The 27,165-nt window shown below is 42.2% G+C and overlaps 1 protein-coding gene across 1 annotated transcript in view; it reads right to left on the bottom strand.

Annotated features, from left to right (window-relative positions):
- Window positions 1-27,165, bottom strand: part of LOC146812054 (fer-1-like protein 4) — a 1,053,957-nt gene that overhangs the window by 181,885 nt on the left and 844,907 nt on the right. The gene's annotated exons all lie outside the window — the stretch shown is intronic.

Raw genomic sequence — 27,165 nt, 5'->3', positions numbered from 1 at the left:
GTGGTTGAAGAAGAAGAAGCAGTGGGAATCCTGAGAGTTATCTTGTCCGACATTGGAGAAGAGACGGATGTTCAGGACCTAATACAGTTTGATGATGATGAAGAAACAGTGAAAAGTGATGAAAATCCAAATTGAATAAATCCAAAGAAATCATTTGGAGAAGAAAAGAAAAGAAGTAATATTAAAACTTGCTACCCTAAAGTTCGGTAGTGGAGTAGAAGAGGCTAAGTCAAAAGACACGGTCAAATTAGCAAGATGGCTAACACTAACAATAATCAAAGTAGATGTACCTTTCTGAAAAGATGGTGCAAGATGTGCTGCTGCTGTACCGGATTATTAATGCTGCTTTGGAGCGTGCTTGCTCTACTGATTTCTTTTAGAGTAACCATAGACACTTTAGAACGACATACTGAGAACAGGACTAATATAGGGAAGAGTTCACAGAAGATAGTTCCAACTGGAACTAGCAATGTATATATACATAAGGATAGGTCAATTAATGATTTTTCTAGCAATGTTTTTTCAAAATTGTTGTATGAATACGTAAAGACAATGGAAGTAAGGGATTGCTACGTTTGCATGCAATTACCTGCCTCTGTTTCGGAAGGAGTGACTTATCATCATCTTCCGGCTACGTATGGAATTTCAAGTAGTGTGTTGATTAGTATATTTTATCAGTTAGGGAAATTAGATTACAATATGTCTAATGTAGATAATATTCTTGGGCAATTGCATATGAATAAAGAACTGAATCCTGCAAAAGAAGCCAACACTTTAGGTGAGATTTTTTTAGAAACTAGAGAATTAACCTTAGAATATGTTTTTAGAAACAATTTAACTTGCAGTTTGAAAGGAGAAGAGAATAATTTTCTAGACATGGTTGAGAGAAGAAGGTTGAACATGCACAAGAAAGCAGAAGGGCATAAAATGAGTGAAACAATGTGGGATATTGAGAAAGAAAAAGAATTGAAAAATGGAGCCAGTCCAACTATGGCTATAGATGCACCACAGAAAGGCAAACTATGCATTACCAGGAAGAGATCCCAGTATGATTATTATTTCATAGGGACTAGTGAGTGCCATGATACATACTTTATTGCAACCGGATGGGGATTTAGAGGAGGAGAAGATCCAGTTTTTCCAGGAGTGTATTATATTTGTGGGAACAAGGCTTATTACCGTTTGCCTGACCATTGGTTTGGCACATGTTATGTTGGCCTGGCCTTTCCAAAGATTTTTCACATGGATAGAGTAGAAAATGCTGAACAAACTAATCTATTAACACGCTATAGAAGAGAAACATGGACAGAAATTGTAGGATATATTTTTGGAGTTTTAATTCTAGCAGTGGGAATTTCTTTGAATGCATTTGGCATTCGGAAGCTGTCAACAGTGGTGGATCGCTTGTCAACAAGCACCGCTGGAGGCTTTCTTTTGGTAAATACTGACATGGTTGCTTTGCGTGCTATGACGATGCAAAATCGACTTGCCCTTGACATTCTATTGGCAAAAGAGGGTGGAGTCTGTGGAATGCTGAAAGTTCAACATTGTTGCACTTACATTCCTGACGAAAGTAAAGATCTAAAAGTCTATATAAAAAATATTACTGATTTGCATGAAGAATTAGTACCACTGGAAGCTGAAAGTATCTGGACTAAAATGGCTAATAAGATGATTGCTATTAAGAATTTTGTTGCAAAAATAGGTAGTACCATTTTTGGTAAGATATTATTTCCATTGACGTGTGTAATTGTTGCACTATTAATTCTTAGATTAGGGTGTATGTGTTGTAGATACAGAAGAAATAAAAAGAAAATAACACGAGAAAATGCTAAAAAGAGACAAAAGAAACCAGAAAAAGATCCACAAGAAATAGAATTAGAAGAATTAAGGGAAAGCATGTATATAGAAACGAAGAGAGAAGATGATATGGAAACAAGGGTTTGAAAAATGAACAAGAAGATATTTTGAATTTCTTCAAAAAGGGGAAATTAAATTGATTTTTGGGTTTTTGATTTTTGTGGTGATAAAATATCACCAAAGGGGGGATTGATGGAGCAGGGTTTTTACCGTAAAACCAAATACCTGTTTCATTTTCGTATGTTATAATTAAAAGTACTACTGATTAATTATTAACTACTAAAGATTTGTCAAGTCTTGTCTAACCAACCTTATTAACAGAAGAATTACACGTGGGAATGCTATTGCATGGCTAAAATAATAAATGAACTAAGTTGGTGAGCAAATTGACGAAATAGATGTTGCTTATGTGATGTTATTGTGTTTTGCGCTTATAATTAATATGCATTAATGGCTTTTAATGTCGCAAATGGCTAGATAAATACATACACATAAGGGTATTAGCAGGGGAATAACACTGTATAATCATTTCCGTGCAGTAATTATGTCTTGTGTTTCTTTTTACTTAAGTTGACCATTGTGGCCTGCTAGAAAATGGCTACCACCCGCAGCCTGTATTTGAGTAGATGGAAAATTTGCAAGGAGGCTTCGCGCTGACTGTGACCTTGCCCTCCTGTCAAACTGAAAAGCCATGATCATGACGACAAATCCGGGAGAGATGCCAAATGCCCCTGAACATGAAATTTGTTGCCAAGCCAAATACTGACTTTATGAACTTGTAATGATCCCACGAATGGGATACAATTTATCCAAAAGAGACATCCGTAGAAGTAACGGATTAGTTATGGACTCCTTATTTCTATTCATTATTTGAGACGATCAATGTGTGTGAAAAAGTACTGATGTATCCCAATGTACCAAGACGAAATAATTTCCGCCATTCGCCCGTTTTGTACGATATGATTGCAACATTTTGGAATGTAATTTTGGTATAAATATTAGTAGAGTAGAGAGGTCTAGTGCCACTTCTTCCCGAACTGATGATCCGAGGTCCCGATGCTGACAGAAGAGGACGGTGACTCTACATGACGGCTAGAAACTTTGATTATTTTGCTGAGGACCGGTTCTGACTTAGAAAACGACTTTTAGCCAGAATAGGTAAATATGAAAGAAATGATCTTGCATTTAATTGGCTTTTCATATAATTTTAGATAAACAATATTCTGTTTGAATCACTGTGTCGGGTGGTTATTTTATTGTCATGTTTATTGAATTTATTTGCGTGTTCTAAAATGTTTCACCAGATCTATAGCAACTAGTTGATGCCATTGACCTCAGGGTACATGCAGATTGGTTAGGTATTGAAAGTGTCTCCCCTTATACATGGCACGGATAGAGTGGTAGGATTAATGTTGGTGTAATGGGCCCCACCAGCGTGTGATGTGTGTGTGCGTGTGTGACTGTGAAATTACTCAGTCCGTGGAAGTAGAGGGGATTCGGAAGCTCCGATCTGCACCACATGCATAGGTGTATGTTTTAGTGGTAAGGTTTGCAGAGGCATGAGGAGTATGGTTAGAAAACAGGGAATGCTTACACCTAAATTGGGGGGGGTGATAGAGGAGTAAGGAGAGATTTAGGGAGGGATGCCACACAGACAAAAGTATTCCCATTGCTATTTACAAACTGCACTTCTAAAGTCCCTACAGACTAAACGTCCCAAAGAGCTCATAAATGTACTCCAACTCAGCTTTGAAGTCGGTCCATGCTGCATCATGGCCACTCAGTTTCTGCAAAACACTCCCATATAAGACAAAGGAGGTAGGGACTTAGAATACCAGCTCATAGGAAATAATGTTCAAATGAATAAAATGATTGTAACTTTTAAAATAAATATTATATATATATATATATATATATATATATATATATATATGTGTATATATATTACTTGCTGGCGGTCGCCAGTAGGTAGTTAAAGTTAGGACCTATTTTCCATAGGAAAAGCGTTTTTTGATTTGCCAATATCTTTGGCGCCGTTTGACAAATCTTCGTGACAGTTATATATATATATTTTTTTTCAACGCCAGTCCACCAGCCGTTGCGCCTCTTCGCCGCGGGTGATTGCGCAGCGCACAGTGGGGTACGCAATCAATTCCGCAACCACGATTCCTTTGTTCGCAGAACCGTTCTTCAAAAGAGCGCACTCCAGAGCCATAGACGTTGCCAAAGTTTAAATTAATTTAATTTATTGCATCGTTTCTGAAAATTGTCAACAAACGCGTTTCGGCGTTACCGCCTTCATCACTGACTGGAGTGCGCTCTTTTGAAGAACGGTTCCGCGAACAAAGGAATCGTGGTTGCGGAATATATATATATATATATTTATATAAAACTAGCTAGCAATTATCACCACAATAAAAAATTATTCATAAGGATACTTGAAAAAGTTTGCTAAATAATTAGCATTCATAGTAATCCTTTAGATAAATTTCATCAAATCAATACATTGTAAATAAAAAAATATTGATATATTCTATTGGGATATTTTTTTAATTGAATAATCATATTTCAAAATAAGTGTTGCAAACCCATTTAAGTTAATGTGCTGCAACTTTTTTCTATTAATTCTCAATGTTATTATTTATGATAATATTTTTTTGTAGTTTAATAATCTTTAGTACATTTTCCTACAATGCCACATTGTAAAAATATATGAGTAGCTAATTTATACACCTGAATCCTGTTCTAGAGCTCAATGTGAATGAATGAATGAATGAAAATGCATTTCTAAAGCGCATGGCTACCCGGGGGCATCCCAGCGCTAATAGCGGTGCAGCTTCAACTCCGGGCAGTATTAGGGAAACAGATACGTTTTTAACTGCTTATAACATGAATCTCTATTTTCACTCTACCCATAAGGATACACACAAAATATGTACAGTTAGAAAATGCTCTCCTCTTAAGATAATCTTGTTTAAGATAGCTTAAAAGTCAGTGTAATCATGTATCTCTGAGTAATAAATCAATTTTGATGACAGAAACTGGTAATTCAGCTATATTTACAGGACCACAGACTGGAAAAGTTGTAGAGGATGAGCGGCATGACCAAGGTAACCAAACATTTTCATGCGACTTATCACTGCTACCCACCTTTCCAAATAGTCAGGAGAAGTGGTTTAAAAAAAGTCTTTACCCTAGACAAATTTCTCTGGAGATGGGACATAAGTAAAACCTCCCCAACCCAAAACCAAAATCATCCTTTATGACAATACGCCCTTCCATCAATTGTTTGTTGTTTTTGCATTTGTCACCCAAAATCTCTACATCACTGAAAAAACATGTAGGGCCCCATATCCATTTCTTTTTCCAAACTATTCTGAGACAGTTAAAACGTACAATTTTGAGAAAGATGCATTTATTATTCGTCATAGATGAGAATATATATGTTATGCTTCTCAGGTGGTAGATGGAATATTACTGAAAGGCCCAGGTTATGTGTCTGAGAGGTTAGAGCGGGGTTTTCCAAACTTTGCTTTGAAGAGGGTTACTTTTGATTACCATAGGTTCCCTGTTGTACTGACAAATATTATCACTGTTACAATAATCACATCAGATATCATTACAATAGTGACCATCCCATGTAGGTTTAGCACTAATGAAAACTCTAACATATCAGGTATGGTTACATAGAAAAATGTGACAAAAAAGCTTTATTAAAATGAATTAATGAAATAGCAGCCACAACAACATCTGCCTTCTAGCAATAATGAAATAACATTAGCATAGGTAACTTCAACACAGCATGAATAATTATTCATATATTGGCTTTAGTGTATTTTGGGAAGGCAATCTTTTTTAATCCACATATAAATGTATGAGTTTCTGAACACACATACATGATGCTATCACATACAAACTTTTTATCTTTGGTAAGCAAAGTCAATTTTATGAATTATTTCCTAAATCTGTGAGTAACATGGTCCCTTGAAAACAGGGAGAGCCCTGAGCATTAAATGTATGAGAGAGAGAGGTGATGAGGTTCCTCATTAGACTACACTTAGGGTGCAATTTGTATTGACTCCTGCTTTAGAATAAAAACAATGAAAGCATTTGAAGGTCTAAATTGAGCTAACGCAGATTAGATACAGAGAAAGGTAGAATGTTCTTCTTTGAAAAATGGTAATATAACCCCCCACCAACCATCACTTACCAATATTATCAGAATCAAGTTGGAGTTGAAAGAAGTGTTTGACCTCAAGACAAGTAGATAATATAGGTAGGAACATTGAAGTACCCTTGAATGATAAAAGGGTTTGCTCAGTGGCTTAGAATTATAGATGTGAAAATGGCAAGAAAATATTTATGGACACTTTAGTACAAGAGAGGCAAGGGACTCTATTTGTGCAATCGTATTGCAAATGTAAAAGTGTGTTTTCAGAAGTATATTTGAGGAGCTGGTACATGTTCATTTGTATATGTTTTCATGGCTTTTTTTTAATAACCCTTTTTTAGGATGGGCTGTTTCCGTTCATGTAGCTACTCCTGTCTGAGACTGGATGTTATGTTTCTCTTGTTAACTGTATAATTAAGAGACTGCTTTGAGGCACACAAATTTTAGCAACGTGCCTCCAAAACCAGCCCCAACAAGACAAAATAAAAACAATGTATTCATTTACAGTTCATATATGGTTCTTGCACCAAAGGGTGTAAAGAACACTTTATACATACATCAATTTATTACTTTATATGTAACCCGAGAACATTTTGAAAAACAGAATGTTCAACAGTAGAAGTATGGATCTTGGAGGGAACGTATAAAGCCTATGATTATTTATAATTATATTTTGGTAGATAAGTCAGGCAACTACTGCGTCCGGGACTTCCAAGATGGAGGACAATATCGATCAAGATGACGAGAGCTGCAGCTACGTTTTTGTATAGACTTCTGTCAATTGAATGCCATATCAAGGTTCGACAACTATCCCATGTCCCGGGTGGACGATATTGGTAGAGAGGCTGGGAGGGTAGGGGCCATGTCTACAATTGACCTGACAAAAGGAATATTGGCAGATACCCTCACCCAACAGCATGACAAAAGACAGCCTTTTCAACCCCTTCAGGGCTTTATAAGTTTATGGTTTTACGATTCGGCCTTCATGAGGCCCATGCTTTCTGCAAGAGACTCTTGGATATATTATTGCGGACTCATCAAGCCTACGTGGTAGCATACTTAGATTATATATATTTGCATACAGCCCTGGTTGGGAAACACACCTGCAACACCTGGGACAGGTGTTACAAACCCTGAATCAAGCAAAGCTCACTTTAAACCGAAAGAAGACCACCTTTGCCATGGAGCACATTGAATATTTATGCTTCACCATACATGCAGGGGGTCATCTGACCACAACTTAAACAAACTCGAGGCTGTTCAAAAGATTCAACAGCTCTCAATGAAAAACGAGATGGGACTCATGGGATACTATTGTAGGTGTGTGCCACAGTTTTCTGAGAACCTGAGTCCCCTCACAGACCTCCTAACACACAAGTAAACGGGGAAACACAACACATGGTTTGAGGTTCAGGAGCAAGGCTTCCAACAATTGAAGAATGCCTTGCATCAGGCTCCTGTTCTTATGTGTCCCAACTTTGACAAGACATTAGTACTGCAGAGTTCAGTCACAAGCCGATCTATTCCCCATCCTGTACCTGAGCCACAAGTTGTTTTCCAGGAAGGTATATCTGGTTAACATAGAGAAGGAATGTCTAGCCATCAAGTGAGCTATGGAGGCTCTGCAATATTATCTAGTTAGGGAGCCCTTGAGTTCACTTCGCACACCGCATTTTACCAGAGGACTTCACTGCCCAGGGCGCGTTGCGGCAGGAGCAACTCGCATCTGTCTTTGCGTTCCTGCCAGCGCTTAATAGCAGGTCAAGGCTGCCACTGGCGGGCGTGCCCGGGCCGCGCCCAAGCGAAACCTGGACCAAGGGCAGGCTCGTCTGCGCCCGTCCGGGTTCGGACGAGGCCGGGCTGGGCCTACCCTTTTGGTCCTTAGTCCCTCATCGGATTCCTCCCCACAACTGGAAGCTTGCTGTTCCATCCTAGTGAGGAGCTCTTACTTCGAAGGACGAGGAGGTAGGATGGTGGCGGCTGTTTATTCTCCCTTGTTCATCTTTGCACTGACTTTTCTAGAGCAGATTATTGGGGAGCCTGTGCCAGGAGCGTGGTGATCTGTGTTTCCCTGCAAGACTTTTGATCCACTTAAATTGGTTTGTTCTTGTCAGCTACGGCATAATAGTGGTGTTAAATCATATAGCTGGCAGCACGCCATCCCTTGTCCTTGGCCCGTTATCGGATTTGTTTTTGTATTTGTTGAACAATGGTCAGGCGTAAGAATACACGAGTACCGGACAGGACAAAGTCTGGCTCTATAGCTTCGGTGACTACCATGGACTCCTTTCTGCAGTGGGCGGCAGAGGTGTTCGACAAGAAGATCCAGTTGGTTAACAGACGTCTCTCCGGGTCACCAACTATTGCCTCTTAGCCTCTGTATGTTGATAGTCAAGCTCCTCTGCTGGGGGGGGGGGAGGGGGGTGACGCCGAACTTTTGAGTATGTCTAATACTACTGGGTATCACGAGGGCACGCAGGCCTGTGTTGGAACATTTAGCCAGCCAATAGTTCACCCACCATCCCATTCATTGCCCTTATCTCCTGCTGTTATTATTAGAAATAAGGGGTGTGTGGACGCATCTTTATTACAGGTCAATCCAGGCACCACAGCCAGTAAGCAACCAGAAACAGCAACAGCAGTTAGGCTTGGGGAACTATCTATGGCCGAGAAGAAGGGCCCACGGTTGGGTGCTGGTACTAAAAGGAAATTGCAAGTAATGGGGGGTTAAAGCTAAGAAACCTAAACCCAATATGGCCCCAAAATCCACCTCACCTTTACCACTAACCCCTACTTTGGATTTGAAGGGCGTATTGAACTCCTTGCAGGTAGTGCTGACAAGTTTGCTGGACTTAAAATTGGGCCCAATCAGTGGCGGTCCGTCCATTGGGGGTGTTGGGGCGTTGCCCGCCCGCGCCTCGCGCCCGCAGCTTCCTCGGTGACGACGGTGAGGGAGAACTGTCAGTCAGTATGACGTTGGACCGCCCACCCCCTTCAGAGTCTGAAGGGGGTGGGCGGTCTGGCGTCATGTTGACTGACAGGCAGCCAGCAGCACACAAGTGCGCATAAGTGGGGACGGAGGGCGATTTTTGCACCGTGCCCAGTCATGCGCACTAGTGTTTCCCGAGTCTGGCGCATGCCCATTAGGAGAGCGAGGTTGAGCCAAGGCTCAAACCTCGGTCTCGTAATGGGTAGGCGGGCGGAGCGTAAGCCTGCTCTAAGCCAATCCTGGTGCTGCTCCAGCACCAGGATTGGCTGAGAGGGGTCAGATGGGCTGCGCCTGTTCCAGTGAGTGAGTGTGTAGGCGGCGGCGCCAGAAGTAACGGACCTGAGGCGAGGCAGCGCGGACCCGGACCTGCTCAGGACAGGTAGGATTTTATTTTTTTTAAAAACACCCCCGCGCGACACCCCCCCCCCCCCCACACGACACGAGCCGCGACTGTGTGCCTTACTATATTACGGCCGGTGAATGTAGCCGCTTCGCTTTGGTATATACATCTCCGTTTTTTTACTTCCGTGTGTGGCGTCGTCGGATGCAATTTTGCACAGTATGGGTTTGGATAAAAATGCATTGTGACGTGATAAAATAGCGTTCGTCCGCTAATCTGCTGCGATGCAGTAGTTCCTTCTTCGCATGATTATTCGGCTGATGGCTCTTACCATCAGGAGACCGGTGGTTTGGTTGTTGACAAATGTTGACCTTTTAATTCAATCCCGCAAGGACTGACCCATAACCGCATGCTAGATGGGGTGTTTTTCATCTCATTTAAACTCAGAGTTGCCTTTTACATTTAACCAGGGCAAGATACTTTGACGTGTGAACGAGGCGTGCGTTCTTGATATATGGCTGATGAAAGGCTTGATTTAGAATTTCTACGAACCTGCCGGTTAAATGTCAGTGGGCTGATTGATTGAAATCTAATTTATTCAAAAATCGCTGCAGTCGTAAAATCTCATAATTCCAGTGGCCCTAGCTGGCTGGCAGGCTAAGATTGTAGATTGCGTGTAACAGAAGCTCTTACATCAACACCGCCAAACTCTCCCTCTCAACTCTACTTCAGGAGCAGAAAACTTGATAGCCATCTGTCAATTCGAAAAGCTCTGGAAATCTGTCTATACCTGAACTGCTAGCTGTGACAATTTAGTAAGGCGAGTGTGTCGGGTGGCATCCTAGCTCTCACACTGAAGCACTGGATATTATGGCTCTCATTTGTGGTCCTGTGCTCATACTACAGCAGCATGGTATGTCCTAGCTCTCAAACTGCAGCACTGTATATCGTGGCTCTTATATTGTAGTCCTGTGCCATATCCTCAATCTCTGGTGGCATGTGCTAGCTGAGCTCTCATACTGCAGCTCTGTATATTATGGCTCTAATATTGTGTTTCTATGTCTTGCACTCATACTATGGTGGCACGATTTGTCCGAGCTGTCATACTGCAGCACTGTATATTATGGCTCTCATATTATAGCCCTGTGTCATGTACTCATATTACAGCGGCATGGTATGTCCGAGCTCTCACACTGAAGCACTGTATATCGTGGCTCTTATATCATAGTTCTGTGCCTTATGCTCAATCTCTTGTGGCACAGTATGTCCTAGCTGAGCTCTCATAATGCTGCTCTGTATATTATGGCTCTTATATGTTAGTCCTGTGTCTTGTGGCCATACTGCGGTGGCATGGTATGTCCGAACTCTCATACTGCAGAACTGTATATTATGGCTTTCATATTGTGGTCCTGTGTTTTGTACTGATACTATTGTGGCACGATATGTCCTGGCTCTCATGCTGCAGGACTTAATGTTATGGTTCCCATATTGTGGTCCTGTGTCTTGTGCTCATACTACAGCGGTATGGTATGCCCTAGCTCTCATACTGCAGCACTGTATATCATGGCTCTTAGAGGGGGCAACATTGCCAAATATAGTCACCTAAAGTGAAGAATTAAAAAATGGGACATTTCCGCTCATTTTGAAACAGGTGGTACTGGAATTCCCATTTCAAATACATATACATCTATGTGTTTGTGATTTTGGTTTTTTAATTTGAAAGTAGTTTGGAACTGGGCGTCTTTCTTGTTTCCAGCGAACGGCTTTCTCCCCTGGAACTTGTGTGTATTTCTTTGTCATTGAAATTGCATTTTAATATAGTTGTTACTACCACCGACAAAGCGGTTTCCTTCACAAAGGCAAGCCTTTCTTTTTATCGCAGATTAGGCGTCTCTTGTTTCAAAAATATACAAACGCGTTTTTATGGGAACATCATCGGAGTAAACAACTTTTAGTCTCTTTCATTTTAAGAGTTGTTCTTTATTCCGTTAAAGGCCAGATTTCATATTTTGTGGATTTCGGTTAAAATAAATATTTAATGGTTTATTTTATGCAGACAAGAAGGAAAGTGATCTGAAACGGGAATTACGTTACACAAGGGGGGAGTTGGGAGGAGTTTGTACCATTCGGCGACTCTAGAGACTCTAGATGGAATCATGATTCAGATTTAGGGACACAGACGCTCGTTGATCAAGAGCACGTTAGCAGTCACGCCAGCGATTTTGCTTTCAATATTCACATGAGGCAAGGTTGGATCAGGGTGTCAGCATATTTCCTCGCAGTCGCAGCATAAAGAGTTGATTTTTTGTGTGTTTTATGCTGAATATTTGTAGAAGTCGTGGAGTAAGTAGAATATTTGTAGAAGACGTGGGCTACTTCAGGACACCATTTGGTTGCGACTTGCGATGCATTACTGTGTTTGTTCAATACGTGTTGGGTTATGCAACACCATCAGGGTACAGTGTTAGTGCAGGGGAAGGAGGTTATGTTTGTCTGTAAGCTGTGAGACAGTTGGCGGAATTCTCAAAACATGGTGGATGTATGCACAAAAAACATTGGCAGATTCAGGATATTTTGAGACTCTAAAATGTCTTAAAAAAGAGTATGTTCAAATAACTTAACAAGGCTCAGGATTGTAATACTAAGTGACTGACTGTTCGTGATGTGAGCCTACTCCTGGCAGTAGTAACTACCTCCAGCGCGTCCTTGCGCCTGCAGCGTGCTCTTGCACAGGAATGTTGTGTGTTGGCAAACTCCCTCAGTGCTGTTATTACGTAGCACATTAATATAAAAGAGCATCACTGCTGCAGGTTTATTAGTGGGAAAAAACAGACTGTATCGGGCAAACTGTACGTAAATATATATTTTTAGATGAGAATCTAAGCCAAAAATACCATGTACGTTGAAGCTGGCAGATTACTGGATCACAGACCCGGTACGATGGACCAAAAGCATGGACCCGGGGTATTGGAGCTTTTGGCGGTAAAAACGGTGTACTATATTTGAATTTATTTAGTTTAGACTGCAACAACTTGTACTGAAACTCTTCCGTCCTCCCTCTTCCTAATGTTAGCACCAGAAGCACATTCTTATTATCCTGCCATGTATGTGCTAGTCTACACAGCCCTGCGAGAGACTCTATTTCAAAAGTGCAGTTTTCATAAGGCATATATGGAATGAAGGGATCTGATGCAAACAGAGCACTTGCCCCTTTTCTGCTGTTAGCAAAATGATTGTAAGGATGTTTACAATGATTGACCCGCTGTCAAATCCAAGGTCACAGCTTTTGACCCGTAGGTTGGGCACAGATTCCTGGCATGATGTGAGTACATTAACTCTCCATCAGCACAAAACATTTTTGCTCCCTCTGTCTCTTTGTCATGTTCTTCATTATGTTGAGTCTCAAGATGTGCCTGTGTATGTCTGTATGTGTGTGTTATGGTAGGTATGTCTGTATGTGCAACTGTGTGTGTGTATTTGTGCTTTATTGTACGTGATTCTTTTTTTTGTTTTTACAATGTGCTTAATGCATGTGTGGATGGTCTATGAATGTTCCTAATTTTGTCTGAAAATGTAATGAAGAAACAGGATGGGGAACTCATTTTCTGGGGATGACTCTCTTTGTTAAGTGGGGAAACTGAGATTATAATGTTAATGCATTTTAGTTTCAGCAGGACTTCACCTAAGAACATACCCTCTGCAGTGGGCTCTATGTGTGTTTGCAGCTCTAGTCTCTGTGCTTCTCAAATTTGCTTGAAAATGCACCCTTTACCCACTTTTTTTTCAAAATGTTCTCGCTCGCCACGGTGCACTCCGACAGAAAGTTTACGCCTCACCACTTTCAAATGTCACCATCCGCCACTGGGCCCAATAATTGATCGGCTGACTTTAATAGAGAGAAGCTTATCAGCCCTCAACCACATTGTTCCTCCCTGTGTTACATCCTCTGTCACAGAAGTGAAAAGGACAAGTATCAACAAGGCAATCCCAATATTACCACTCAATGGTACAGTACTATTAAAATATCACACTTATATACCTCAAGTTCCGGAAATATATCACATTTATTAAAAGGAGAGTTTAACAATAAAAAATCCTAAATCAATCAATGCAGTACATATTAAAAACAATCAATTCATATCAACATACATTTTATACATTTTTAAAATTACAAAACACAAACTGTTATGAGCCCGCATAACAGAAAAACAGACAATAGACTTTGTCATCTAAGACACATCTTGAATGACCGTGATTTTACACCGTGATTTGGGATATATTTGAAACTGCTATCTCCAATCCTCTACGGCGGTCCCTTAGATTGTGTGTATCTTTGGCGTCGACGCGTTTCGATGGTTTGAACTTTATATGACCATCTTTATCAAGACAAATTTATAGGCTTGAGTTACTTCTGGTTTGATTTCGAACCTAGAAAGACATAAGTGCTATTAGTAAACTAAAAATAGAGGTTTGACTAGAGAGATAGCAATTCTTCTAACCTTGTGGGCCTCTAGTTCGTACGATCTTATACTTTACAATTACCCCTATGTTATCAAATCTATTTAGGCAATCATATGTACCCTCCGTTGAATCGTAGTCAATAGTGCTTTCTATAACTTCAATTTCTTCCTACTTCAATATGAGGTTTTTGGGTAGTAGATGTGTTTAAGTATTGAAACTCCACCTCCACCTATGAGCCAAGTTCCTGCCACCCGTATTATAAACTGCTTACATTATCGTTTCCTCACCTTTGGAAATTCTGCCTACTACTATGAGCTCACTTCCTGAAATGATTGTAGGCGGAAGGCTTACGTACTGGTTTCCGTATATTTACTTCAATTCGCCGAAGTACACAGACTTCAGTTGCTGTGGAGTAACATAACGGTATAGGTTAATGTTAGGAAAACCTTAATTCGTTTAATCGGGCTACAGTGACAGAATGCGCTTACCGGTATCTGTGGATGCGCTTGCGTAGTATCACGCGGCGTATTTCTTAGTAAAAATCAAATTGTTTTGTCAGAGACTGGGGTCCGTTTGTCATACCCTTATAACACGTCTCGTATTGGTTCCTAAAAAATACAAAGGAACCATGTCATACCGCGAGCCCCAACTATTCTCGCTGGTAAATACATGTAATACGATTACTTCGAGACCGCACTGCCTGACAGAGTCTCACTGGCACTGGAAATGCCGGGTCTTACCTTACGGCTCACAACTTGTTCCGCCGGTATGGAGTCTTCTTGCTCCGTCTATTCTCGGATAGTCTAACCTGTACGGCTATTTGTTAGGAAGGCTTGACTCTAATGATTGGCTCAATGGGTCACGTGTCACCGCTTACGTGTGGGTTTTTTCCTAAAGTCCAATCGCGTGGCTTCTATTCGGATTGAATCACTACTCTAAATAATGTGTTTTTTTACTTTATTTTGTCAACTATTAACAATCGATCACGATTTCATACGAAGTGTATGTTTTACGTATGAAATTAAAACTATATGCACGCGCCCAAGTATTTAGGCGAATTAAACGCTGTTCTTTTTTAAAATACATTCCTCATAAGGCTACCTGTTTTTCATCTAAGTTTCAATCCTTTGACATTCCAACTTTATTGTTCCTATCTGTGAACTCTAAATTGTACGAGGGGTCGCTCTCAGTCCACTTTACACAGAAGTGAAAAGGACCCTACCATGTCAGATTGTTGTTAAGGATCCCCTTACCCTGGTAAATCCCTCCAATAATTCTGGGGAACAGTTACAGTCAGGGCTGCAGCCTCAAATGCTGGGGGCATCGCACCAACGAGCCAAGGCCCTAGTAATTGCAGGAATACATCCGTGCAGGCTCGGGTCCCAGTCGGAAATCCATCTTTAGGCAGTAGGTCACAGGGGCAAAATGAGGTCCAGCTGCAACATCTACCAGTTATTCATTTGCCCCCAGAATCCACCCCTTACGTTGTGGTTTTGGGTAATGTACCACCTCTCCCACAGGGTACCAAAGAAGATTTTTTCCAGTTGAAGAACAAAGTCCTTCACTGGTTTTTGAACAACACCACATTGGGAACAAGGGTGGAAAATAATATTAACATGGTACGTAGAGTAAGCTTGATAGGCAGGTCTCGCAAAACAGGCATGGGTGACTGTGTTACTGTAAACTTTAACAGACCACATTTAGCTGAAAGGATCCTGTGCACAGATCCTCATTCTGGTCCCTCTGGCATAAGGTCATCTATTACGGCCTTTCCGCTTGGATACTTCTATAAACCGAATAGACCAGGGTATACCTACACCAACTCAGTGGCTCCTCTAGATGGCCTGTCATGCAGATATCCTCCTGTTCACCCACATTTGCCCCCGCCTACAGCTCATTTGTATCAGCTGCCCCCAATTCAACTGCACCTTGTCCCTTTCTCATTGGAGTTATTTAATAGGTTTTCCCCACTATCTGCAATGGAGTCATGTGATTGACATCGATGGGTCAAGAGACAGTGATATATCAGCAGGATCACTGTGCGCAAGATATGGGGGGTCTTAGTGTTCCTGTTGTTGACACATCATCTCGGAATATTGCAGGCCTGGGTAATAAGCCCACGGACCCATTGTGTTACATCAGTGAATACCACAGAGGGCAGGGACCAGAGTTTAGTAAGATTTCTAACTGCAAGATTATCAGTTGGAATATCGCAGGCCTGAGGAATTAAAAAGAGGATCCCAGGTGGCTATACTTGATAAAAGAGCATGATATTGTTGGTCTTCAGGAGACCTGATACATGGACAACAATTTCTGGGGGGATGGGTATAAATCGTATTGTGTCCCTGCGCAACCTTCCCAGTCAGGCAGAGCTAGAGGGGGCCTTCTAATGCTGTTTTCACTTAAACTGTCCGGGTCCCATAAGATGGTGGATGTGGACTCCCACAATTGTCGGGCTATTGAATTTATTGCTCACAACTCGTTTAAAATGTTGTTTGTTAATTTTTATAACTCAGGGGATAGCAGTTTTTTAAACGAACATTTACTTAAATTGAAATGTTTTTTAGATATGTATCGATCAAAGCAAACCATGTATTATTCAATAATAATGATGGCCGACTTCAGTATCCATGTATGCAATCTGAATTGTCAGGGAGAAGATCTTCTAGGTCCATCAAATTTGTCAACATCTCATTTTGAGCATACCCAACACGGGGAATGTTTGGAAGAGCTCTTGTCTGTTGTGGACACTTTGAACCAAGCTACATAGACAAAGAGGACTGAACTCCCACCTTAAAGCACGGGGAGGGATACTTTAATAGACTTCATTTTTATCTCCTCGACTCTTCTATCTCAAGTAACCTCCTATAATGCCAAGTGGTCCCATTTTAGCGACCACAATCCTGTAATTCTTATATTGGATAGAAGCTGCGGCCTAAAGGGGAAATCGGTAAAGCTAGGGGGTGAAACTAGCCTGACAATAACTGATCAAGGACGGAGGTTAAAATGGGCCAAAGTACTCCCGGACCTATTTTTCCAAGACCTTTGCAAGAAGGCTGGGATATGATTGCAACCTGTCTTGATAACTCCAATCAGGGACCGGGCGTCCTTTTAGCCTTCGAACACATATGTGCGCAGGTAGCGTCAGACTTAACCCTTCCTACAAAATCCAGGCATATTATAGGAGAGAAATCGTTTGACAGTAAATGCTCTGAAGTACATCGCACATTGATAGGTGCATTGAATAGGGTCCCTCGTGACCAAGATCAAATAGTTAGGTTACGAAAGGAGTACAAGTTTAGCCCTAGTTCAAAGAAAAAAGAAAATACAAGAAGAAGCATGGAGTGCCCTGCTATCAGTAGAGGTCCTAAAAGCCAGCTCCTGCTTCTGGGCTATTGTTAATAAAACTTTTTTTACCGGGGGAGGAAATGCCCCCAGAATGTAACATCACAGATGACCAATGACTCTCCTTTTGAAGCCATAAATAAGGCCAATGATAGCCTGGAAGCAGCTACTTGCTGTGATCCTAGGAGGGCCTCTCCAACAATAGTTTTTAATGAATGTGAAGTAGAATTGGCAATTACACAAATGACCAGCAATAAGACCCCTGGCCCAGATGGTGTCCCGGTTGATCTATATAAACAAAATCCTCCATTCTGGGTTACAATCCTGACAAAGTTTTTATTGTGTCAAGTTATCAAGGTTTTCCACCATTGTGGGCATCTTCTATTATCATTCCGGTTTTCAAAAAAGGGCAGAGAGGGGACCCACGCTGTTATAGGCCGATTTCACTAATAGACTCTGCAGTTAAAGTCTTAGGGAAAGTGGTATTAAATAAACTTATGAATTGGCTGGAAAAGAATGAGGTTCCTGTAAAAGACTGGAGCACAGTTGGAGAATGGCTTATTGCCCATTAGCTAAAACAGTGCTAAGGAAGTCTCAGAAAGAGTACTACGCTGCCATTAAGAAGGCTAAAAGCAACTTCTACACAGAACGCATTGTTCAGTCCAAAAATAATTCTAAAGAAATGTTTGCAATTGTCCAGAGCTTTCTGAACCCTTGTGCGGAGCTTATTACCTTCCCTGCTTCCAATTCCTGGTATGAGAAGCTGTCCTGTTTCTTTATAGATAAGATCCAAAAGATCCAGGACAATTTTGTGACTAGCCCCGATGGACAGGCGGGGATCCCTGTACAGTATGCCCTGGTCTCTGACTCAGTGCTTGCGCCTTTGACAGGTTTTTCACCCATTCCCCTGTGTGATTCACTGGCCATTCTCAAATCCCTGAAATCAGGATCCCCAGCTGATCCCTGTCTAGCTAGGCAGTTGGCAGCAGCGGCCGTGGTGGTTAATTCTGAGGTCAACACTATCATTAATCTGTCACTTCAGACTGCCACAGTTCCACTCAAATGGAAACAGGCTAAGCTGATTCCGCTGTTAAAAAAGCCCTCCTAAGATCCTGCTACGCTAGCTAGCTACCGGGCCATCTCTCTCCTCCCGGCTGTGGCAAAAGTGTGTGAGAAGGCAGTTTTTAAACAACTTTCCATTTTTGTTGAATCATCTGGTGCCCTCCACCCAGCCCAGTTGAGATGTAGGGCTACATACAGCACAGAGACAGCCCTTGTTGAGATGGCGGAGGCTATAAGAGAATGTTTGGATGCAGGCGGCAGAGCAGCCTTGATTTTATTTGATCTCTCTGCCGCCTTCGATACGGTGCCTCACCGTCAACTCTTGGCCCGTCTCTCAAACATTGGAATTTCAGGCTAAGCTTGGGACTGGCTTAAATCATTCTTAGATGACAGAACACAGCAGGTATGGCTGCCCCCGTTTTCCTCGGCCCCTAGAAAGGTGACCACTGGAGTTCCACAGGGTTCCATGTTGAGCCCCAACCTTTTTAATGTCTACATTACGCCTCTAATGTATCTGGCAGAGGAGCTGGGAGCTAAGATCATAGCTTATGCAGATGACACCCAGCTCCTCTTTATGTGGAAGGAGAGGGATTTGTCCCCTGATCTAGCTAGGAACTGCCTCTCAGCCGTTTTTAACTGGCTTGCAAGGGCTCAGCTCAAATGCAATGAGTACAAGACTGAGGTTCTCCTGTATGGTTCTTTTCCCCCTCAATTTAGGGAAGAACTCTGGCCTGCAGATTTCCCCAGGCCTAACTCAGTTGGTAGTCCAGTCAAGAATCTGGGGGTCTGGTTTTGTGAGGACCTCCGGTTCTCTGTGCAGATACAAAAATTAGCCGGAGTGTGCTTTGGCACACTGAAGGCACTCAGGAAGTTCCTGCCATTATTGCCCAGACCGACCAGGGAAATGGTGACTCGTGCCCTCATTCTGTCGGCTATAGATTACGCTAATGCATTATATATCGGTCTGCCGAGATACCAGCTGAAAAACCTGCAAATTATTCAAAATGCGGCTGAAAGAGTGTTGCTGGGCATATCCGGCAGATCTAGCACAAAGCAACATCTTCGAGATCTGCACTGGCTTCCTGTGGAGCAACGTGTTCAGTTTAAGGCCCTCACTCTTGCCCATGGGGCCCTCTACAAATCTCGGCCCCCTTATCTCAAGAGAAGCTTTGATTTTTACGTCCCCCGAAGACAACTGCGATCAGCCACACTAATGTCTTGCAGTCATCCCCCGATTTCGTCTTACACGGAGGGGGGGGGGGCAGCTCTTTGTCTTTTAGGGCAGCTAAAGCATGGAACGCCCTTCCCTATGAATTGCGAAACACTCAGAATCTCTGACTGTTTAAAAAGCAGTTAAAGACCGTGCTTTTTAACTAACTTGGTTTCCCCTCTTGCTCTGTGAGCTGTGCTTTCAGCAGTTGGCTTCCGCGCCGGGACACTCTTGAGTATCCGTGCGCGATACAAGTGCTTTATAACATAACATAACAGGTTTTAACAGATCTTCAATATGGTTTTAGAAATGACAGCGGCACCTTGGATCAGGGCCTAAAGTTATATCTACTTGCAGGGAAATACATCATAGCTAAAGAGAGTACGCGCCAGCTGGCATTTATGGATCTTTCGTCGGCTTTCGACTTGGTAAATAGATCCTAGCTTTGGCATATCCTGCTAGACATGGGTATTGATTCAAACTTGGTTTCCTTCTTGGCTGACCTACATAGTGATCTTACCGCAAGGGTGAGGGTCAACCAAGATGGCAAATGCACTAGGCACTTTACATCTGGTAGAGGTGTTCACCAAGGATGCATTTTAGCACCACTACTTTTTACTCTTTATATTAATAATTTAGGCAAGCTTTTAGAAATGGCTAGTTTGGACGTGCCGCGGGTAGGGGAAAGGTTTATTCCTGTGCTCCTATATGCGGACGATGCGGTCTTATTAGCTCACACAGCTGTAGGGCTCCAGAGGCTTTTAGATTCCTTTGGGGCCTTCAGGAAATCCCTGGACCTAGTGGTTAACATAGCAAAATCACATGTACTGACCATGGGCCGGAAACAAAAAAAACCTAAAACATTTCTTTGTGAAGGTGCAGAAATGACTAGGGTGAGCTCCTTTACCTATCTAGGAGTAGTTTTTGATGAGAGGGGTTCTTGGGTTCCACAACAGAAAGCTAAAATAAATGCGATGGCTAGGTCGACAGCTGCAGTGAATGGATTTGCACAGCGACTAGGGGCTAAACAAATAGAGGCCATGCTCAATATTTACAAGTCTAAGGGGCAGATTTACAAGCCCCTTGCGCCACTTTTGCGTCATTTTTAACATGGGAAAAGTGACATAAAAGTGGCGCAAGGGGCTTGGAAATCTGCCCCTAAGTGTATAGCCATTGCTCTCTATGGCTCGGCCATTTGGGGTTACAAGTCTATGGAAGGGATACAGACAGCTGAAAATAAATTCCTACATATCCTCTTGTCTGTCCCCCAATTGACTCCTACTTATGTAATCCATCAAGAATTAGGTGTTGGCTATGTGGTAGACAGGTTGCGCCTGGCCCCGGCGCTTTGTTGGATTAAACCTTGGCTCAACCCCAAGCTAAAACTGAACCATGTGATTATTAGGGATTGTGTTACTCTGGACCGAGCTAAAAATATTCCATGGCTAAACTACATTAAGAACGTTCTAACTAAGCTGGGACGTTCAGATTTATTTGATTTCCCTGACAAAATAAGGAAGGAGGACTTGGCGTGGGCAGGGCCGGACTGGCCGTAGCGGGCACCGGGCAATCCCCCGGTGCGCCGCATGGGTGGGGGCCGATTTTGGGCTCCAGGGGGCCGTTTTTGTTACAGGGCGGTTTTTCGGCCCTGTAACGAAATCGGACGAAAACCGGCCCTGGCAAAGAGGTCGGCGGCACCCCCACCCCCCGAGGGGTGGGGGCCTACAGAGCACTTTGCCAGGGCCGGTTTTGGTTCCCAGTCCGGCCCTGGGCGTGGGTAAAATTAATTTTTTTGAACCTGAAGTCGGTAGAGCGGGAGGAGACCGAGTTAATGAAACCGGCAGTTAAAGCCCATTTTTTGTTAAAAACTTCCCCCGAGATTGAACCTTACTTGAGGGTCATCACGAAGCCGTTTCACCGCTTGCTTTTAACCAGATTTAGTTTTAACCTAATTCACTTTTTCCTGAATAACTTGCAAGCTTGGAGCAGGATGTGTGACCTAGGTCCGTGTACTTGTGACAATTTCTCGATCCAGGACACAATGCATTTTACTATGTTCTGTGACCATTATCATGATATCCGTAGGAGGTTCCTTGTTCCGATCTTAAAGGAGAAAGGCTTTACACAGGTCAAACCCGCTTTACTGTACCTACAACTGCTTAATGACCCATGGGAGATTTTTAGCATTGCAAGCTTTTTTGTCGCAGCTGTCAGACTTAGGAAAAAATGGCACCGTATGTTATCCTATGAGTACTTGTAAAGCTAAATTTATTAACTTTCTATTACTTGCCTTTTTAACATTCCATTATTTTATAGGCACGATGGACTGTTTTAACTGTTTTATCTTCAGACAAAATTTATAACCGCATGAATTCTGATTTATAGCCTTCAGTTTCGTCTTATGTCGCCTTTATTTTTGATGATTCGGATTTGACATTTTATTGTGTGTCATATGTGACTTATGTATAGTTTTATCGTACTTTTATGGTTTTCAGTAACCAAATAAAGTGGTTTGATGATGATGATGATGATCTAGTTGTATTATTATTCTCTTGACTGATCATGCCCCCCTCACCTGGTTGGTGTTGCATTAAAACTCGAACCCTAAAGCACTTCACTGTTTCTTGGCCTTACAGCCTTTTTCGTTTCAGGCCTTCCATGTTTCAGAAAAGCTGCAGGGTAATGTGGACTACCTATCCTGAAGCACTGTCATGGAATGGCCCGAACATCCATTCCTCTTGGAAAGGCATTATAATAAGGCAATTACTGCACCTCGGGCCTCTAATCATCCAAGATGATGAGAGCTGCAGTGCTCCAGTGGTTCGAGAGGACGTCATGTTGCCTCAGGACCATATGGATGCCATAAAGGCAGGACTAGCGTAGTTTGGGGAGAAACGCGTCTTCTCAGTGGTAGTGGTTCATGATGGAAGTGCAGGTGAGAAGGGGTCATTGGATCGGGGTTGTTGAGAGCTGAGCAAGGAAGGAGACGCAGAGGACGGGTGCGGAAAAGACGCAGGAGAAGGAGGACCAACGGCGGAGCACAGCCAGTACGGGGATCGGGAAGACCACTGTACCAGCACTGCCACCACGTCCAGCGGTCCCAGAGAGAAGGCAGATGTTGTGGCTCATGGCAGTGCGACTCTGGAGGGCTGTTGCCTCAAGCTAGTCCTAGTTTTTAAGGCATTTACCATACGAAGGTGGTGGGCTGGTCTCCAGACACCACAGGGGGATGCACTTGGGTAAAAGGAAGACCTTGTCTAAAGGGAAACACATGTGTTTAGCAGTCTCCACAGGATTCACAAGCACAATGATGGCACGGTAGACAGAACACCCTGAAAAGCCTTGGCATTATTACTTATTTCTGCCACATGATTTGTTTTGAGTGTCACAATATGCCTCATCTCTGCATCAGGAGAGGATGGGGAGGATTTGGAAAGGGAGCTATAACCTGCCCGGGATTACCACCAGTACAGAGTAAAGAAGAGTAATAGAGACATAGGAGAACTCTGAACCTTTGAGGCAACAGAGGCAGTGAAACCTGCCTTCAACTTTAATATTAAAGAAGCAAATTCTAGTTACGAGACGGCATGTCAATCCATGGGAAGGGGGGTGGCCACATAGGGGTTAGGTGGGAAAGGTACAGTATATTTAGGGGAGCTGGAAACATTGTGTCACTGGTTTCTGGAAGTGAAAAGGGAACTTTGTTTTATCCTATGTCAAGAGGCAGAGAATTCCAGGAGGCGCATATTCCTCCAGAGAAAGAATGCTTCTGAGTAAAAGAAGTCCTGAAACTTGATGTCTTTTTATGTGGGGAGTGTCAGCATTTTGAAGTCTTTTTTTACCATGCCGTACGAAGAGCAGGTATAAGTATAGGGAACTGTTCAAGTGTATGACTTTGTAGATGAGGCAGCAAAGTGAAAGTGTGTCTTGCTTCTACTGCAAGACAATGAAGGTCATGAAGTATGGAGAGGCAATAGATAATATGTTTGTGCCAATGATCAGTTTGACAGCCAAATGGAGTATTATATTTAGGGATGCAAAAGATGACTGGAGAACACTCACAAGGATAGCATTTCTAAAGTCCAGTCTGAAGACAACAAGAGCTTGAAATTCTGTTTTCACCCTGTCTAAGAAGATTGGGTGATTACTTTTTTGGAGTGAGTGAAAGTAAAGATTTGACAACTTGGCCATCTTGTTGATGTGTAGCATAACCCTGAAGCAACCAATGTATTTTATACTGTGAGTTAGAGAGAGGGGAAGAAGTCTTTCAATTTCAATTGGTGCAGCATCGATTGGTCAAAATAATTAATATGAGATGGTGTAAAGAGGGGAAACTGCTGCTGCAGGCTGACCATGTGGGAATTTTCCATTGTCCATGTCTGAATCTCACAAGGCAAGTGCAATGAGTTGAGATCTCCTCAACTGTTTGCGCTTTACATAGATGTGTGTGTTATCCAAATACTGGTACATGCAGACACCAATAGGGCATCAGATTAGATTCAGTAGCCCCATATATAGATTGACTATGCCAGGAAAAAGGACCCAGCCATTGAGTAATTTGTGTGACATTTCAGACAATCTTAATATGCATTTCCCCTTCTTCCCTACTATTTGACTGTTGGTGAGTAACATAGAAAACCAGTTCAGATTCTGACAACAATGCCACATGCAGTGTTCTAGAGATTGGATCAACCTGTCATGCGATGACCAACTGTGTCACAAGCTGCTGATGATTCTATACATATTGGTTAATAGATCTCTTCTTTGCTCAAAATGCGGTGCACATCATCCAGGGTGTTCTGTATAGCGCCTTTTTCTATGCTGAAAGCCAGGAGAAAAGCCAGATTGGCAGTCTGCAAGTACATGGCAGTGCTTAACTTGAGTCAGTTGTTGGCAAGTGGGGGACAATAGCACTTATTTTTGGGGACCGGCACTTATATTTTTTGATCAGACATTTTCCAGAGAACAAGAGAGAGAAAACACACAAAAGGGAAAGAACAAGGAAGTGAAAGATTGAAAAAGAGTCACAAAGGAAGAAAGCAGGAACCTTCACTAGTGAGATAAAGGGAAAAGGGGTGCCTGGTAGTCGATTAAAGAGGCATGAGTTGGATTGAAGACTATGGATTGAAGACTATCACGCTGACATTTAATAGCACTGGCCACGGACTTCTGAGCTGAGCTTTGGGCACTGCCACTCAATCCTTTACATAGTAAGCATTGGTACATGGTTATGAAAATATTCAATTAAATTGCTATACATCTCTCCATGGCCATCCCTCACCAAATAATGTTGTATATGGTTCGAAAGTTGGACAAAAACACTAAATCGAGATTCGGTTTTTTGAAGATGGTGTAATTTGTATGTTCTTTGAAGTCTGGGACAGTTCTTTGAGTGAAGGGTTTCTTTAACAGGCCACACTAGGTGGAAACAAAAATGTGAAAGCTTTCTTTGAGGCTATCCCAAGTAAATGATCTAGATACCAAATTGTTGCTCTGAGTAGCTTAATAATGGAGGACAGTTCATTATTGCAGATTAGAAGGAATGAGTCCTAGGGAACGTGTTATAGTAAGAGCGCACAATCCCTGTTTGCGCCATGGCTCACATTTAGCTAGGTGCACAAGGCGCAAAAAGTAACGTTGTCCCCATTACATATAATGCACTTCCCTTAGGGTAGCTGTGAACTTGCGTTGCCCAGGGGGCAGCGCATTGGTAAAAGATGGACCCTCTGAATGAAGCAGGCAGTTCATCTTTCACCGTGCAGGCGGCTCCAGCCTGCACTTTCAAGGGGGACAGAGATCACCCTGCAGGCGAGCACAGTGAATGACTGAACCTGCCTGAAGGGGGTGGGTGTCTGGAAGGGGATAATGAGAGCTCTTTCCTCCCCTTTCGATTAGCCTTCGGGGGGCGAACTCACTGTGCACCACCTCTTCATAGTGTATAGTCAGTTCACGTATTAATGGCCTCTTTGCCTCTGCGCCCGTGTCCATAATATGATGCAAGCGCAGAGGCAAATGGGGCTATCCACAAAGTTAACCTACACTTGTGAGTAATTTACACTTGTACATTTACTCTTGCACCTTTGATTAACTGTGCTGCTTTTGGTAATTTACCATTTAGAAGAGTAAAGTTACTCAGAAGTGTAGATTTACATGTCTCCACTCCCTGAAAGAAGTGGTGGAGCTAAATGTATGTGGGACTACAGCCGAAGAGGCGCTATAGTAAGTCCAGCACCACACTTACTACATCAACCACCCATAGAAAATAATGGATGCTGGGTCTTAAAATAGAACCCCATAAGAAATGACGTTAAATTAAAATAGTTTAATTATTTAAAAAAATATATAGAGTAAATTGAATGTCAAAAATGCTATATATTTAAAAAACATATTTTAATATTTTTGTAATTTGAAAATAAATGTAACTAATGTTTAATATGAATGACACTTTCATCGAACAATGGGTGAAGAGTGTGGAACGGCACTCCTCTTCCTTTTTTTTTTATCTAGCTAAATGAGGTCTGGAAAGTTAAAGCTCTCTAGGATACTCGTGTGGAAAGTGAAATCAAATGCTATCTGGTGATGGCTAAGAGGACTCAAACAAATCCCTCACTATATAAAGTTTTTCAGGATCACATTAGCTCTGACACACAGCTCAAACTGCCACTTGGCCAGAGCCTATGAAGCAACCAGCCATTCATCAGTACGATCATTAAACACTATCTATAAGCATCAAACCCAATCCTGTGAAACAAATAAATACAGCCATTTAGTTGCACAGTAATCACAGTAACCAGGTTCATGGGTGATGAATACCTGGAGGTAAACAACGTTTACCACAAAACATTTTCCCCGCAGGGAATTACAACGCGGTCGTTACAATGACCGCATTATAACCACTTGTACCATTGCTCCGCAAGTCGGAACAACGACTAGCGGAGGGGGCAGAAGGTGTTGGATTTAAAATCTAACACCTTCCCTACTGTACTCACAGACTGGAGTTGGAATAGTAAATTATACTATTCCAACATCCAGCGCCCCCACTCCGCAAGTCGTTGTTACGACTTGCATGGTAATAGTATGCGTGTTGTAATTTCCTGCGGGGAAAAATAATGCGTGAAAAATAGGTATATTCCTACCTGGGTCATGGTAGGGCTTTATCCAACGTGTTTTATTGACATGCACCATCAGAAACTTATTGTGAACGCTAGTAAAGTTTTTGTGTGCTGCCGCTTAAAGGGATTAAGGGCCAGTTCCAAACACTCTGAATCACAATTTACGACTGCAAACACTTTTTTCCACATTTATAAATCCATTTCAGGAGGGGATAAAGATGTACTGATTCCTAAAACGGGTTTAGAAATGGACAATGAATCACTATTTGGAAGTGGTGTGGACCACTGCCAACTCTCAAAGAAGCTTTTCAAATAGAAAAACAGGCTATTTAAAAAAAAAAAGTTTATTGATTTAAAGGCAATCACAGACATGGGGGTCTGCTAAGCAGGCCAACATCCCTGTGATAGCAACCAATCTGAGTGAGGTTCGAATTCGACCTCCCTCATGAAAATAAATACGGTAGGTCAGATTGGAACCCACTCCAATTCTGAATTTTATGAACTGACCTACTGGTGCATAGGTCAATATGCAAAGGTTTGCACTGGTCACAAAAATACTGGTCACAAATAGCAATATGACCAGTGTATTAGAACATCTGGCCCCCAGTGCTGGGA

This window comes from Triturus cristatus, chromosome 7 (assembly GCF_964204655.1).
Source record: "Triturus cristatus chromosome 7, aTriCri1.1, whole genome shotgun sequence".
NCBI lineage: Eukaryota > Metazoa > Chordata > Amphibia > Caudata > Salamandridae > Triturus > Triturus cristatus.
Note: the sequence above shows the minus strand (reverse complement) of the source record. Positions and strands in the feature narration are given on the sequence as shown.